At 37.8% G+C, this 17,312-nt stretch overlaps 1 long non-coding RNA gene, 1 other non-coding gene and 1 pseudogene across 2 annotated transcripts; all 3 read right to left on the bottom strand.

Annotated features, from left to right (window-relative positions):
- LOC131218026 (tuliposide A-converting enzyme 1, chloroplastic-like) overlaps positions 1 to 17,312 on the bottom strand; it is a 32,162-nt pseudogene that overhangs the window by 4,130 nt on the left and 10,720 nt on the right.
- LOC131218866 (uncharacterized) lies at positions 3,238 to 15,442 on the bottom strand. Its single transcript, XR_009157877.1, has 2 exons — positions 15,199 to 15,442; positions 3,238 to 3,619 (listed from the first exon to the last, which is right to left on the bottom strand). It is a non-coding gene; the product is annotated as an uncharacterized LOC131218866 (long non-coding RNA).
- LOC131219651 (small nucleolar RNA R71) lies at positions 7,744 to 7,850 on the bottom strand. The gene has a single exon (XR_009158298.1). It is a non-coding gene; the product is annotated as a small nucleolar RNA R71 (small nucleolar RNA).

Genomic DNA, 17,312 nt, shown 5'->3' with positions numbered 1-17,312 from the left:
TTCCATAATATCTAACCAAACATGAAAATTGGTAGATCTACCTCTAGGTTATAAACCAATAGGTTGTAAGTGGGTATTTAAGAAAAAAATCACATAGATGGAACAATTCAAACCTTTAAAGAAAGATTAGTTGCTAAGGGTTTCTGACAGAAAGAAGGAATCGATTATTTTGACACTTATCCACCAATAGCTCGAATAACATCGATTAGGATTTTATTCACTCTAGCATCCATACATCATCTTCATATCCATCAAATGGACGTGAAGACAGCATTCTTGAATGGTGATCTCGATGAGGAGGTTTACATGGAGCAACCAGAAGGGTTTGTTCTACCAGAAAATGAAAGAAAATTATGTAGACTTGTTAAGTCTTTGTATGGATTAAAGCAAGCACCAAAACAGTGACATGATAAATTTGATTCTAAAGTTCTGTCTTATGGTTTTGAACATAATATTGCTGATAAATGCATATATTCAAAAGTATGTAATGATTATGTTATAATCATATGCTTGTATGTAGATGATATGTTAATAATCAGTAATAAATTGGAAGGTGTAACTAAAACCAAAAAGTTTCTTTCTTCAGTTTTCAAAATGAAGAATCTTGGACAAGTGGATACCATGTTATGTATCAAAGTTAAAAAATATAGTGGGGGTTTTGCATTATACCAGTCTCATTATATTGAGAAAATAATTAAAAAAGTTTAATCACTTAAAAATTAAAGAGGCAAAGACCCTGTTTGATCCAAGTATTAAGTTAAAAGAAAACAGTAGAAGAACAGTTGCACAACTAGAGTATGCTAGTGCTATAGGCAGTTTTATGTATGCAATGAAATGCACAAGACCAGATATAGCATACATTGTGAGTAAACTAAGCAGGTTTACAAGTAATCCAAGTGTTGAACACTGAAAAGTAGTAAGTAAAGTTCTAAGTTATCTTAAAGAAACTAAAAAACTAGGGCTATTTTATTCAGAATTTCCAGCAGTATTGGAAGGATATACCAATGCAAGTTAGATATCGAGTGCAGGAGACAACAAGTCCACTACAGGGTGGATATTCACCTTAGGAGGTGCAGCTGTATCTTGAAGATTCAAGAAACAAATTTACATAACGCACTTAACTATGGAATCTGAGTCCATAGCTTTGGCTGCTACAAAGAGGCTGAGTGGTTAAGGGATCTTCTATTAGAAATTTCATTTTATGCGAAGCCTATACCGACTATTTTTTTCATTGTGATAGTGATGTCACTCTAGCGAGAACCTATAGCGGAACCTATAATGGGAAGTACAGACACATAAGTTTAAGACATGACTATGTAAGGCAATTGATTCAAGATGGAATCATTGCGATCTCATATGTAAAGTCAAGTAATAACTTGGCTGATCCTTTTACTAAACCTCTAACGAGAGAGGTAGTAAGGACAACATCTAGAGGAATGAGGTTGAAACCTTTACTTAAAGTTTCACCAGTGAAAGAAACCCAACCCTAAATTAGAAAGTCTCTAAATATTGGGTTTAATGGGTAACAAAAATTCATTGATAAGTGAAAGGTTTCAGCACTAAATAAATTAATAACCTCATCTAGGATGATAGTGCTGGCCGTTTTAAAATAAGGATGGGTATTAAACTCTTAATGAAGTCCATTCAAATAGGACAAGTGTTTTAACGGAAACAGTGGAAGGATTTCACCTACATGAACATAGAAGTGGTGCCGCTTCTCATGAGAGTTAGAGTTATCTCGGGATCGTTCATGAAACAGGGTAAGCACATGGCCATTAAAAGTGCTAAGCGATATTATAAAGGAACACCTAACGCATGAGCTATTATGTGTGTAGTATTTTCGGTTATATCATATAGGAATAACTGGTTCAATGCTGTAGCAACCAGAAATTTCAAAATAACTTTAAAATACTTACACTAAGGAAAGATTCAAATCGTAAGATATCTTTTTTTATGCATAATAACTGTTATTATTCTAGCGGAGTTTTCATTGTTTTAAAAAACCAGTGGGGGATTGTTGAATATCAATGGTTTTTAAATAATAATAATAATGATGAAAATTCAAAATTTTCAAAATTTTAAGATTTTCCTGCCAAAATGCTTTTTGAATTTTTTGAATTAAAAAGTGTGGTGTGTGTGCTTTGTCCCACATCGGAAATGAGAAGAAAAATTTTATGGTTTATATGTGGACTTGTGAAGAGTATTCTTACTTGGAGTTTTTGGAGGAGATGAAACACGGGTTGCGTGTTCCAGTGCTACGCACTGGAACACACGCACGTGCATGGGGGCTCGGGTATAGGCAGAGCATGGGCAGTGAGGCAGTGTGGCTGTAGTGGCGTTAGATGGTGCACTTTACACTTCACACATGCGCATCGTGTTGTAGAGTGGTCGCTCCCTCGCGACCTCGGTGCGATGGGTATAGTGCGATGGGTCTGGTTAGAGCCTTAGGGCGGTGTGGATCTAAAAATCTGAAATGTGCCTGGGTTTTATAGGTGACTGAGAACGGTCGGATCTTAAATCCGAAACGTCCAGCCGTTTCTAAAAACAGATAGCTACCTTGAAAGCCACAACGGTCTGAAAATGGACCGGCTAGGATGATCCAACGGTCAGATTTTCTGATCTGACAACCAGAAACGTCTGGGATTAATGGACAATGGCCAAAAACATTTTTCAAACGTTCTGGACCATTGAATACCACACAGCAATGGTGTTATACCTGATGCCTATATAAACTGGACCATTCCAGTCCTATTTCACTACAAGAAAAATGGGCAAAGGCTACGGCCAAAAACCATAGCAAAAGCCCTTTTGCTACGGATATGATCTGTAGAACGTCCATCGCTATTGGTGAGGTAGCTAAAGGTATAGTTACGGATTATATCCGTAGTAATAGATATCAATAGCTACGGGTATAATCCGTAGCAATAGATACCATAGCTACGGATTATATCCGTAGCAATACCTTTAGCTACCCCACCAATAGCGACGGACGTGCTACGGATCATATCCATAGCAAAAGGAATTTTATCCGTAGCAATAGATACCAATAGCACCAATAATATCCATAGCAATAGATACCAATAGCTACGGACAAAAGCCGTAGCTATAGTTACGGATTATATTTGTAGTTATTTTTAAAAAAATTGTAATAATACAACCTGTTTCCATTGCAAGAACCTGCTGTGATTGATAACTCATCTAAGCTTAATGTTGATAGAAATAGAACATAAAATGCAATCAGAAAAAAAATGATGTATTTATTACAAATAGCTATCAAATCATACAATGCATCCTACATTCACATTTCTAAATAAACAATACTTCACTTTGCTCAACCTATCATAAGAATTACAACTAAGGCGTGTCCTCATGTGTAATAAATAAATACACTCCAACACAGTAAACACCCTCCATATGCATTCAATAATGCTCACATTTTTACAGAATTTTCTTCCTTCAGATGGTCAATTTCAGCAAATGCAGAAGATAGAGCTTCTTCGTTCCTTTAAACTGCAGATGTAACTTCTGTGGACTTTGACACAAGATCACTTTCAAGTTCTGAAACCCTTCCCTTGAGAAAATGAATTTCATCCTCCATTGACTTCTTCAGCTTGTCAGCCTGTATAAAAAGCATTTGTAGACACAATCAAACAAGCATGCCTTTGTACACATCTTAAATGGAAGAAAGACAAGAAAAAAAAATCACTTATATATGAAGAAATCAATAATGTACCTACAAATCTTCTAAACTATGGAAAAATCCAACATGAGTAATGTGTTTAAACTTAGGATGGACTTTTAAACTCAAAACCTAGGCTTAGGTTTTGGTTTAGGTTTTAGGTTTAGGTTTAGGTTTAGGTTTTAGATTTAGGTTAAGGTTATAAGTTTAGGCTAGGTTTAGGTTATAGGTTATAGGTTCTAGCTTTAGGGAATTGAGAATATGTTAAGGTTTAGGTTTAGGAAATCGAGTTCGGGTTCAGGATCGGGTTTAGGTTTGGGTTTTCAAGTTTAGGTTTAGGTTTAGGTTAGGGAGTTGAGATTAGGATTAGGTGTAGGTTTAGGTTTAGGTTAGGGAGTTGAGATTAGGATTAGGTGTAGGTTTAGGTTTAGGTTAGGGAGTTGAGAATAGAATTAAGTGTAGGTTTAGGTTTAGGGATTTGAGAATACTTTTAGGTTTTAGGTTTAGGTTTAGGTTTTAGGTTTATGTTAAGGTAAGGTTATAGGTTATAAGTTTAGTTTATAGGTTATAAGTTATAGGTCAAGGTTTAGGTTACAGGTTTGGTTTAGGTTAAGGTTATAGGTTTAGGTTTAGGTTATAGGTTTAGGTTAAGGTTTAGGTTTAGGTTATAGGTTATAGGTTATAGGTTAAAGCTTTAGGGAATTGAGAATAGGTTAAGGTTTAGGTTTAGGAAATTGAGTTCAGGTTTGAGAACGGGTTTAGTTTGGGTTTTCAAGTTTAGGTTTAGGTTAAGGAGTTGAGATTAGGATTAGGTGTAGGTTTAGGTTTAAGGATTTGAGAATACATTTAGGTTTTAGGTTTAGGTTTAGGTTAAGGTTATAGGTTCAGGTTAGGTTTAACTGTAGGTTATAGGTTATAGCTTTAGGGAATTGAGAATAGGTTAAGGTTTAGGTTTAGGAAATCAGGTTTGGGTTCGGGATCGGGTTTAGGTTGTGTTGAGGGTCAAATATTGCATATTAAACCCCAGTTATTGCTTGGATTTATGAACATGATACCGTTTAATGGCCCGCTTTAATCATGTTTGTGATGCAGAGTGTATTTACGAGCATGGACTGAAAAGGAAGCTTAAAGCATGGATTTAACGCTCTGATGACACTAAAGGCAAGGGAGGGACTTCAAGGGACCAAGATCGACGGAATTACACGCCATGGATCTACAAAAATCGAGAAATTGAAGCTCAAGCGGCCTGAAAGTCAGCCAGAATGCAAGATCACTGGGTTTTCATCATCTGTTTGGCTCAAAACTTCATACATGGCTCGAGGACCAAAAACTAACCGTACAGGTCAAATTTCATCCATTGGATGCCTTTGGAAGCGGCCCAACGGACAGATCAGCCCATAAATCAGTGATTTGGGGCCGGCCTAGTATCTGAAAATGCTTCAATTTTCTTTTCAACGCCTTAAATAGAGTGACACATCAAATGGACGGAGCGGATGTCTCACGAACATCATAGTGGACCCTACATATACGGTGCGTGTACATAGTGTACACGCATCGGCCGTGCACCAGACGGTCAGCCCGGTCAGAGACGGGTTGACCCGTCTTCTTCTTACGCAAGGACAGCGGACCGACACTGTCCGTCCATTTTTGGCTAGTGGGCTCTACTCATCATCTGGTTCGATGATCTGAACCTTTCATTGCATCAAGGGGTTAGCTACAACCCTCACCAAGCTCGCTTTTTGGTCCCATGCACGTGTACGCACGTGAATTGTCAGAGAACGCAGGATGAACGGTGGAAGAAAAACAGCAGTGGACTACATCAAAACTCGACAAAAAACCAGTCCATTCTGACCAAAATTTTGAGAGGCATCTGATGAACGGGGTGGATTTCATCAAAAGCATCACTATGGGGCCCACCGAACACGTCAGCACGATGACATGCGAATAGCATCCGTCCATGAAAACTGAAATTTAAAGGGAGTTGCATGGCCCAAATCACGATATTTTCGACGATCTGAACCGTCCATCATGTAGAGGACCCAAGAAAGTCCTAAGGGACGATGTTTCTTTGGAATTTGAACGAGGAAAGTGGCGATTTTTGAAGCCCCGAACTTGGCTGTGAAAAGGCTTTCGCTGCGCATGCAATAGCTTTCCAAATCCAATTTCCACCACTCCAGCCACTCCAGCAGCTATAAAAAGAGTTCCAAAACATAGAGGAGGGCATTCAATCTAGAGGGCAGCCAAGCTTTTTGGATGTGGAAGAGAGAGAGTAGAAGATTTGTTTCCTTTTCCTTTTCTTTTCCTTTTCTTTCTTCTTTTTGTTTAATAGAGATTTAGCCTAATCATGTTTAGATCAGGCTAAACCTCTTAGCCAGGGCTAAGAGGTGAAGCTTGTAGTCTGATGGGGGAATCTTTCGCTTGTGCTTTTTGTTTATACTGAACTGATGTGGATTTTAGTTTATTAATGGGAATGTTTTTAGTTTTTAATGGTCTGTTGTGACTAAAATTACAATGGGTTTGTGATAGCTTTGAGCATATTCTTATCCTTTTTTATGTTTATGACGTCAGGAAGTCTTGTTGTTCACCATTGTCTCTTGGGCATGGTTGGATGTCGGTACCCTTCTTAACCTTTATACATTGCTGATTGGTTAGTAATTAGTTAATTCTGTTGTTTACTTTGTCTCATGGGCATGGTTTGGTGATGGAATCCATTCTAATTCATACACCTTTCATCTCTTAAAAATTATATCAAAGGAAGTTCAGTCTTGATTTTCATGAAGATGGGACTCTAAGTCCAGTTAAGTTCTTGAAACAGGCATAAGATCTCCCTGATCTCTACAAGGGGATCCTCTGAATCCCTAGTTTCCTACCTCTGAATTCATTAAGTTTTAAATAATTATTTCATCATTACTCCTCAAATTACAGTTGATTTAGATTTCATCTTAGTCTAGTTCTAGCTCTACTTAGTTTCAGATTACGTACAGGTATCAGTCCCTTGAGATTCGACCTCGGTCTCACAGAGTTTATTACTCCATCACAACCCTATACTTGGGGAGTGAACAAGTTTTTGGCGCTGTTGCTAGGGATTGACGGTTACGTTTTCTAAGATTAACTAGTTTCAGGATTAGTTTGATATTAGGATTATCTAATTTTAGGTTTAGATTTTCTAATTTAGAAATTTCCCAATTGTAGGTTTAGGTTTTCCTGATTTTTAGAAACTAACCTTTTTTTCCTGTTTTGTAGGATTCTGATATATACTTTCTAAATTGGTAATATCTTTCTTATTTTCTAGTTTTTCTAGCCCTCTATTTCTAAATTAGGTTTTGTTCTAGGAATTTTCCTAATTTATTTCATCTTTCCTTTCTTTTATTTTATTTTTAGAGACTTTCTTCTTTTACTTTTAGAATCTAGGTTAGTGATTTCCCTTTTTAGAAACTCTTCTAACTTTAGAAACTTTCTATTTTCAGATTTTGTATTTTTAGAAACTAACTTGTTTTGCTTTGTTTTGCAGGGTTTTAACTTAGGGACTCCGATCTGGTAACTTCTTTCCAAATCCTCTCTTTCTTTTTAGATTTTTTTCATTTCTCTCTTTCGGGTCTAAGTTTAGAATCTGAATTGAGGTTGTGGCTGCAAATCAACGTCAAACACTACCTCCACCTGGGATTGAGGAAGTCCACGATGAGAATGAGGTGCATCAAGCACCCTCGCCTCGTACTTTACGAGATTATTTACAACCGGCGGGGGTGCGCACACCCTCATGCATGGTTTTTTCAGAAAATACAGGACACATGAATATCAAGCCAGGGGTGATCCAACTCCTCCCTAAATTTCATGGGCTTGAATCTGAAGAACCGTATCTACACTTGAAAGAGTTTGATGAGATTATAACCACTTTATATTTTCCAAACGTGTCTGAGGACACAGTCAGGTTGAAACTCTTTCCCTTTTGTTTGAAAGAGAAAGCTAAGACGTGGTTACATTCACTACGTCCTAGATCTATTGGCACATGGAATGATATGCAAAGGGAGTTTATAAAGAAATTTTTTTCATATCATAAAACGAACACCCTTAGAAAATTAATCATGAACTTCGCCCAAAAAGAGGATGAAACATTCTTCCAATGTTGGGAGCGGTTCAAGAATCTTGTCAGCTCATGCCCACAACATGGATTTGAAACGTGGCACATTACACACTTCTTCTATGTTGGACTGACATCTTCCATGCGCCAATTGGTCGAGACAATGTGCAATGGAGAATTTATGAATAAAAATATCGATGATGTGTTGGATTACTTAGATAGACTTGCTGAAAACACACAAGCATGGGACACATACCCAAAATCAAATACCACTTCTAGGCCCACTCAATCAAAGGAAATGGGCGGAGTATATCTTCTAAAAGAGGATGATGATCTCAATTCTGAAGTGGCTAATCTCATAAAGAAATTCAAGGCCATAGAATTAAAGAAGGACAAGGGTAAGGAAGTTGTTTGCAGTATTTGTGGTTGTAACAGTCACACAACTGAAAATTATCTAACCATATCCGCCTTTCAAGAAGTACTGACTGAGCAATCCAATGCTGTAAATAATAACCAAAGGTCTTTCAATGGACCCACCTCTAACACATACAATCCTAGCTGGAGAAATCATACAAACTTCAGTTGGAGGAATAAACAAACTACTACTCCTCAAGGTTTCTTTAATCAAATCTCAAATCAAGTGAACCCTCAAGAGGTTCCAGTTCTAAAACACATTCAAGACCAAGAGCTACTTAATCAGAATACGGCACAAGCAATCCAGGAAATCAGATCAGCAATTGGAATGCTTGTATCGTCTGTCCAAAGGATGGAGTCACAATTAACAATTGTGGGATAGGGGATGCTTCCTGCTCAACCTCTCCCCAATCCTAAACCACAATATGAAATAAGTGACCCTAGCTCTTCAAATCAGATGGAACAAACTAGATCCATCACCACTCTTAGGAGTGGGAAGATCATTGACAAAACCATTCCAGTTAGGGTTGAAAAGCCTAATGATCCAGAAGATGACAAAGATGGTGGACTTAGTATTGCTCCACATGAATTAGAACCGAAACCTCAAGGGAAACCGATTGTTCCATTCCCCCAACGGTTGATTGCACCAAAACCTCTCTCTAACTCTCAAGATATTTTAGAGGTGTTAAAACAAGTGAAAGTCAACATTCCTCTACTTAATGCCATAAAATAAATACCTTTATATGCCAAATTCTTGAAAGACCTATGCACGATCAAAAGACGACAGAGTATTCAAAAGAAAATCTTCTTGACTGAGAAAGTGAGTGTCATCCTGAAGCAAGACGTGCCGCAGAAATTCAAAGATCCCGATAACTCAACCATATCATGTGTAATCGGGGACTATCGAATTGATCATGCACTTCTTGACTTAGGAGTGAGCGTCAATCTGATTCCCTACTCAGTATACAAACAGTTAGGTTTAAGTGAATTAAAATCTACTCTAACCACACTACAACTTGCTGATCGCTCTGTTCGTGTACCAAGAGGAATAATCGAGGATGTGTTGGTCTAGGTCGATAGATTTTACTACCCTGTAGATTTTATCATCCTGGATACCGAACCCATCGATAACATGAGCACTCAAATTCCCGTCATTCTTTGTGGCTCATTCCTTGCCACTTCAAACACAATTATCAATTGTAGGAATGGTATTATGACTATGTCTTTTGAGAATATGACATTGGAGTCAAACATCTTTTTCAATAACGGCAGACGGTTATAAGATGATGACGATTTTCACGACATTAACATGATCGACTCTTTCGTGGAAAATAGGACACCTTTGACCTTATCCTCTGACCCTCTAGAGATATGCCTAGCCCACTCTCATGATTTTAATGATGACATGATTAGGGAGATGGGTGTCATGCTTGATAATGTACCGGTATTTGAAGTTAACCGGTGTAGGCCACTATTTGAAGAGTTGCCCCAAACCGATGCAGTGTCTCTACCGTCTAACTTCAAAGCACCGAAGCTTGACCTAAAACCTTTACCCTCTAATTTACAATATGCCTATTTAGGTCAAGAAGAGACATACCCAGTGGTGATTTCATCCCACCTTGAGAACAAACAAGAGAGTATGCTCATTTCTACTTTTGAAGAAGATAAAGGAGTTATTGGACATATCATCACAGATCTCGATAGGATGAATGAACTCCTTTCAACTGAATGTTTCGACTCTTTGGATGATTATTTGGCACACTTTGCAGATTCAAACGATCCCATAATACATGAAATAGTGGATGTCTCGCAAGACAATACCTCGGTAGTTGTCATGGACCGAGAGAACCTTTATTCTGAAGTACCTCCTCCCCCAGATCTTGAATGTTTACCATTAAAGGAGGAGGAACTGAAAATTGAACTAAAGAGTGAAACTTCGGTGTGTGTTGAGACTACACCACCTATTACAAATTTTTCTGAATTTCACCTACTTGTAGTCTCTGATTCATTATGGTGTACTAACATTGAAATTTCCTATGTTATAGGTGAATCATATATACTCTGCATACCTCAAGTAATTCAATGGAAAATTTCTTATGAGGTACATAAGTCTCTCTGGAAAGTCATGCGCCAGGGCGCCCAAGCCTATTGCAAAAAGGGCTTTTGGATGATCCTGTTGAGGAACTTACTGAGAAACTTATCAAGATGTTGGCCGGAAGAGGAATCTTGCGGCATGATCGAGTAGTTTTTCCTTGCTTTCATAGGACCAGGATAGTTTGTTTTATACTGCTTTAGGATAGATGGTAAACTTAGCACTCCTGGCAGGCAACCTAGCTTTTCATTCCATTTTATTTTCTTAGTTCAATGTTTGTGGGTAACATTGCTGCAAACTCTCACGAGACTACAACTCGTCCACTAGGGGCAACCTAGGGGTTTAAAGGCTTGTTGCATATGTTAAATGCAATCAAGAGCACTTGCGAAAGTGGTATAGGTAGGATTTTATTTTTATTTTTGTTGGTTTCTCTCTTGTGCAGACCCTCTCTTACGTAGATATTTATGGAAAGCCTCTTAATTCTTTCATTCAGGTATTATCTTCACATCACTTCTCATTTACTTTCGTTGTCCCATGTGTATTGCATGCTTATTCTTTTACCTTGAGGACGATGTATATTTTAGGTTGGGGGTGGGAGACTAGGTTATCTAATCAATATTTTCTTGGTCTTGAGCAAGAACTAGGTTACCTAATCAGTATTTTCTTGGTCTTGAGCAAAAATTGTGAAAATTTGTAAATTTTTCTGAAATTTCTTGTGAATTTGAAGTGATTTTGATGATAATCTCACACTGAGAATTTCAAGATATGTGATGTTGGTAATTTATGACTCTTGGATTCAGTATCTGTTAGATTTCACAGTTAAGTTTGAATTGTTAATCCAGAATTAGAAGTTGTAAACATTGATTGAGTCATGATTTCACATGTCACATCTCGCTTTCACATTAAGGTTTCAGTTTAATATTGAAGGGTTAACTTGGTAATCACTAAGCATGTAAGGAACCAGCCTGAAAAATTTGCCGGTCATGATCAATTGAAGAAAAAAAATTACCTAGCTAAAAAAAAAAAACAGATACCTTTGGAAAGGGTTGGGCGAATAATCTTCACCATAGGTTTGCTCCCTATAGGTGCGGATTTAATTCCCCATATATGATATGCGAAAAGGGTTGGGTGTACTGTCTTCACCATAGGTTTGCTCCCTAGAGGTAAGGATTTGATTCCCCTTCTTGGCATTACTTTTATTGAAAAAATTAAAAGCTGAAGGAATAAAAGAATGATCTGTGGGGCAAATTTTGGTTATCATGAATTCTGTTGTTGGCTACCAATGATATCCTGAAATAGAGAAGTGAGTTTCATGTTGATAAGCCGAAATTATACTATACACCCATGAAACTAAATGTTTAGAATTATTCTAATTGATGGATTAATACTTTGAAATTGATTATGACGTTTACCGTGTGCTTGAATCTAGGAGAAAGTTATGCCTAACATTCATGAACCTTAGAATTCTGAAATTTGGATAGTTTTTCAAAAATCACTCGAGAAATTCTCCAATAATTCTTAACTTAATTTTCGCATATTTTGCTCGGGACTAGCAAAATGCTGGTTGGGGTTGTGTTGAGGGTCAAATATTGTATATTAGACCTCAGTTATTACTTGGATTTATGAACATGATACCGTTTAATGGCCCGCTTTAATCATGTTTGTGATGCAGAGTGTATTTACGAGCATGGACTGAAAAGGAAGCTTAAAGCATGGATTTAACGCTCTGATGACACTAAAGGCAAGGGACGGACTCCAGGGGATCAAGATCGACGGAATTACACGCCATGGATCCGCGAAAATAGAGAAACTGAAGCTTAAGCGGCCTGAAAGTCAGCTAGAATGCAAGATCACTGGGCTTTCATCATCTGTTTGGCTCAAAACTTCATACATGGCTCGAGGACCAAAAACTAACCGTACAGGTCAAATTTCATCCATTGGATCCCTCTGGAAGCAGCCCAAAGGACAGACCAGCCCATAAATCAGTGATTTGGGGCCCGCCTAGTATCTGAAAATGCTTCAATTTTGTTCTCAACGCCTTAAATAGAGTGACACATCAAATGGACGGAGCGGATGTCTCACGAACATCACAGTGGACCCTACATATACAGTGCGTGTACATACTGTACACGCACCGGCCGTGCACCAGACGATCAGCCTGGTCAGAGACAGCTGACCCGTCTTCTTCTTACGCAGGGACAGCGGACGGACGCTGTCCGTCCGTTTTTAGCAAGTGGGCTCTACTCATCATCTGGTTCGATGATCTGAACCGTCCATTGCATCAAGGGGGTAACTACAACCCTCACCAAGCTCGCCTTTTGGTCCCATGCACGTGTATGCACGTGAATTGTTAGAGAACGCAGGATGAATGGCGGAAGAAAAACAGCAGTGGACTGCATCAAAACTCGATAAAAAACCAGTCCATTCTGACCAAAATTTCGAGAGGAATCTGATGAACGGGGTGGATTTCATCAAAAGCATCACTGTGGGGCCCACCGAACACGTCAGCACGATGACGTGCGAATGGCGTGCGTCCGTGAAAACTAGAATTTTCGGGAAGTTGCATGGCCCAAATCATGATATTTTCGACGATCTGAACCGTCCATCATGTAGAGGACCCAAGAAAGTCCTAAGGGACGGTGTTTCTTTGGAATTTGAGCGAGGAAAGTGGCGATTTTTGAAGCCCCGAACTTGGCTGCGAAAAGACTTTCACTGCGCGTGCGATAGCTTTCCAAATCCGATTTCCACCACTCCAGTCACTCCAGCAGCTATAAAAAGAGTTCCAAAACGTGGAGGAGGGCATTTAATCTGGAGGGCAGCCAAGCTTTTTGGATGTGGAAGAGAGAGAGTAGAAGATTTGTTTCCTTTTCCTTTTCTTTTCCTTTTCTTTCTTCTTTTTGTTTAATAGAGATTTAGCCTAAGCATGTTTAGATCAGGCTAAACCTCTTAGCCAGGGCTAAGAGGTGAAGCTTGTAGTCTGATGGGAAAATCTTTCGCTTGTGCTTTTTGTTTATACTGAACTGATGTGGATTTTAGTTTATTAATGGGAATGTTTTTAGTTTTTAATGGTCTATTGTGACTAAAATTACAATGGGTCTACGATAGCTTTGAGCATATTCCTATCTTTTTTTATGTTTACGACGTCATGGAGCCTTGTTGTTCACCATCGTCTCCTGGGCATGGTTGGATGTCGGTACCCTTCCTAACCTTCATACATTGTTGATTGGTTAGTAATTAGTTAATTATGTTGTTTACTTTGTCTCATGGGTATGGTTTGGTGATGGGATCCATTCTAATTCATACACTTTTCATGTCTTAAAAATTATATCAAAGGAAGTTCAATCTTGATTTTCATGAAGATGGGACTCTAAGTCCAGTTGAGTTCTTGAAACAGGCATAAGATCTCCTTGATCTCTACAAGGGGATCCTCTGAATCCCTAGTTTCCTACCTCTGAATTCTTTAAGTTTTAAATAATTATTTCATCATTACTCCTCAAATTACAGTTGATTTAGATTTCATCTTAGTCTAGTTCTAGTTCTACTTAGTTTCAGATTACGTACAGGTATCAGTCCCTTGGGATTCGACCTCGGTCTCACCGAGTTTATTACTCCATCACAACCCAATACTTGGGGAGTGAACAGGTTTGGGTTTTCAAGTTTAGGTTTAGGTTTAGGTTAGGGAGTTGAGATTAGGATTAGGTGTAGGTTTAGGTTTAGGAATTTGAGAATACATTTAGGTTTTAGGTTTAGGTTTAGGTTTTAGGTTATAGGTTTAGGTTTAGGTTTTAGGTTTAGGTTAAGGTTAGGTTATTGATTATAAGTTTAGCTTATAGGTTAAAGGTTATGGGTTAAGGTTTAGTTTATAGGTTTTGGTTTAGGTTTAGGTTAAGGTTTAGGTTTAGGTTATAGGTTTAGGTTTAGGTTATATGTTATAGGTTATAGCTTTAAGGAATTGAGAATAGGTTAAGGTTTAGGTTTAGGAAATCGGGTTCGGGTTCGAGATCGGGTTTAGGTTTGGGTTTTCAAGTTTAGGTTTAGGTTTAGGTTAGGGAGTTGAGATTAGGATTAGGTGTAGGTTTAAGTTTAGGGATTTGAGAATACATTTAGGTTTTAGGTTTAAGTTTAGGTTATAGGTTTAGGTTTAGGTTTTAGGTTTATAGGTTTAGGTTATAGGTTTAGGTTTAGGTTTTAAGTTTATGTTAAGGTTAAGTTATAGGTTATAAGTTTAGGTTATAGGTTATAGGTTTTGGTTTAGGTTAAGGTTATAGGTTTTGGTTTAGGTTTTGGTTTAGGTTTAGGTTTTAGGTTTATGTTGGGTTTAGGTTTAAGTTATAGGTTATAAGTTATAGGTTATAGCTTTAGGGAATTGAGAATAGGTTATAGGTTTAGGAAATCGGGTTCGGGTTCGGGATCAGGTTTAGGATCGGGTTTAGGTTATAGGTTTAGGTTTAAGTTATAGGTTGTAGGTTTAGGTTACAGGTTTAGGTTTAGGTTTAGGTTTGGGTTAAGGTTAGGTTATAGGTTTAGGTTATAGGTTAAAGTTTAGGTTATAGGTTAAGGTTTAAGTTTAGGTTATAGGTTTAGGGTGTGGTCCCTGCAAATACAGATATAAATACGGCCTGTCCAAATGGCCAAGCCCCTCCAATATTTTCCATAGAATATGGACAGCTTCATCATGGTCATAACAACGGTTCCCCCGCTCAACATCCGAATAGCTCCGACACACATCCGGATCTACTTCATCAATTTTGAGATAATATATAAACATGGGCTTGCCCATTTATATTGCTGTCCATAAGAAATGGACAGCTTTATTATGGTCATAACAGCGGTTCCTACCTTCCAAGGATCCCCACTCAACATCCGGATAGCTCTGACGCACATCCGGATCTACTTCATCAATAAATCATATAGTATAAAGGAAAGAAGACTCACCAATTTAGCTAGCAAGGAGAGAAAGTGTGAGTGCTTGGAATGTCGCCATTTCTTTGAATAATGGATGCGTATTCCACAATGCAATATGAGAATGAGTAAGTTTTTTAGTTTCTCCGACAATGCATATGGGCACAGATTTACAAATAAAGATTTCAAGCTAAACCAGAATAGAGATGACAGTGCTTGGCACTTCCTCCCAATCTTGGTCCTCAAGATAAGTGGGGCTCACATGGACTGCATTAGAATTTAAGCTAAACCAAAAGAGAGAATACAAGCAAGAGATTACTACCTGGCCAGACATAACTTCACCATTGATCCAACTAATGTTAATTTCAAAATAAAGGTATGCTTTGTAGTATTGGCCCCTACACAAACTGATATACAACCTCAGCTCTTGTAACATGAGAGATATCTAGATAGCAAAGATACACATTAGATAAGATCCTTTTTTTAAACTATGGTTTGTGAAGTCAGTGACATTTGGGACCATTTATGCAGATCTTGTTTCTCATAAAATAAGAGACATGCTGCTATTAAAGAACAAAAAAATGAACCACGTCTAATTGAAATGTGTTCTCCTATCCCCAATAAAATCCAATTAACAGAATAAGATGTAACTGTGTAGCCAAACCAGAGATCAAATGTATAAACATGTCAATCAGAGCAATACTTCAAATAGTTTCTTTTAGTTAAAATGAGGAAGAATGGTAAAGCAAAACAGAAGGTAAGATATTAAGACAAAAAAATTCTCTATTTTCCCCTTTGAAGGTTAAGGCAATATCTGTTACAACTCAAATTCAACAGACCTAGAAACCCAATCCTCGACGTCATTAAACCTAGAACGAGCTCTGATGCAGATGAGTAGGGTAACTAGACATGCATACAACCATTCAGCCTTAGCGTTCAAACATGAGCATCACAGGTGATCTACATGACCTGCATTAGGACATCTCAGCTGTATATAAAGTTGGACTTATTATATAGATAATCAGGTCCAAAGCAATAGGTGGATCAACCCCTAATAACACCACACCTGATTAAAATGAGCAGGTGGTTTAAAAAAGCAATTATTACCATAAATGCATCAAGAACCTGATTGTTAACAATCCAATCTAAGGTCTAAGTCATCTACATGGTAGATCCAAACTGATGCACAACTTTAATGTTTTTTTTATAATAATAATAAATTAAAAAAAAAAAAAAAAAAAAAAAAAAAAAAAACCTTTTTCACCCTCCATTTAGCAAGATGCAAAAAACATCAAAACTAATACACACGGGAGGATTCGAGCCAGGACACAACTCAAATATCCTATAGCTGCATTTAAGAGTGCATGTAGAGAGAGCAATGGTTGGTCTAGCAAACAATTATATATGCGCACACGCACACACACACACACACACACACACACACACATATAGTTTACCAAATGCTGAGTGTCAGATGCTATCATTCTACAACACCAACCAAATGCAGACCTATGGAAATATAATCCAAAAATGGGCCTCCAAAAAAAACTTTTCCAAAAATAATAACAAGAACATACCGGAAAATGATTATCTGGTCAGGCTTCTTTTTCCCTGAACTCAGATAGAAATCTAGTAGAACTTCCCTAGAATCTTTCTTGAAAGTCATAATCTACTATTGCTGGGAGGTGAAGTTGAATTGAGATCAACGAAAGAAGTTACCTTTGCCAATCTGGCAATACTTCATCTTTCACGCTTTTTGTTAGCATCCATGGGACTCTTGAAATTACCAACTGAGTTCTTTTCATCATTTTCTACCAGCAAAGAGGACTCCTGCACACATGGGTCCAAACCAAATTGCAATTCAAACCAACAAAACCCAAATATGGAAAAATTTGGGAAGCAAATTGTCAGTATGAAAAGTTAGGAAAAAGCACACTTATGGCTCATGGATGAGAGTTTCTGAATCACCCATGTCATTCAAATGTCGCACAATGCCTTTCTTCTAGAAGTTTAGCATGCAAGGCTTGGATCATGCCCCAAAGGTTTCTGAAAATTCGACAAATTTCCTGTAGGTTCTTCTTCACAAGCACCACGAGAGACTTTTAATTCATTAAAAAAAAAAAAAAAAAAGACAAGATTCTGAAACA

This window comes from Magnolia sinica, chromosome 11 (genome assembly GCF_029962835.1).
Source record: "Magnolia sinica isolate HGM2019 chromosome 11, MsV1, whole genome shotgun sequence".
NCBI classification, from domain to species: domain Eukaryota; kingdom Viridiplantae; phylum Streptophyta; class Magnoliopsida; order Magnoliales; family Magnoliaceae; genus Magnolia; species Magnolia sinica.
The sequence above is the reverse complement of the archived record's forward strand: the minus strand, read 5'-3'. Positions and strand labels throughout refer to the sequence as shown.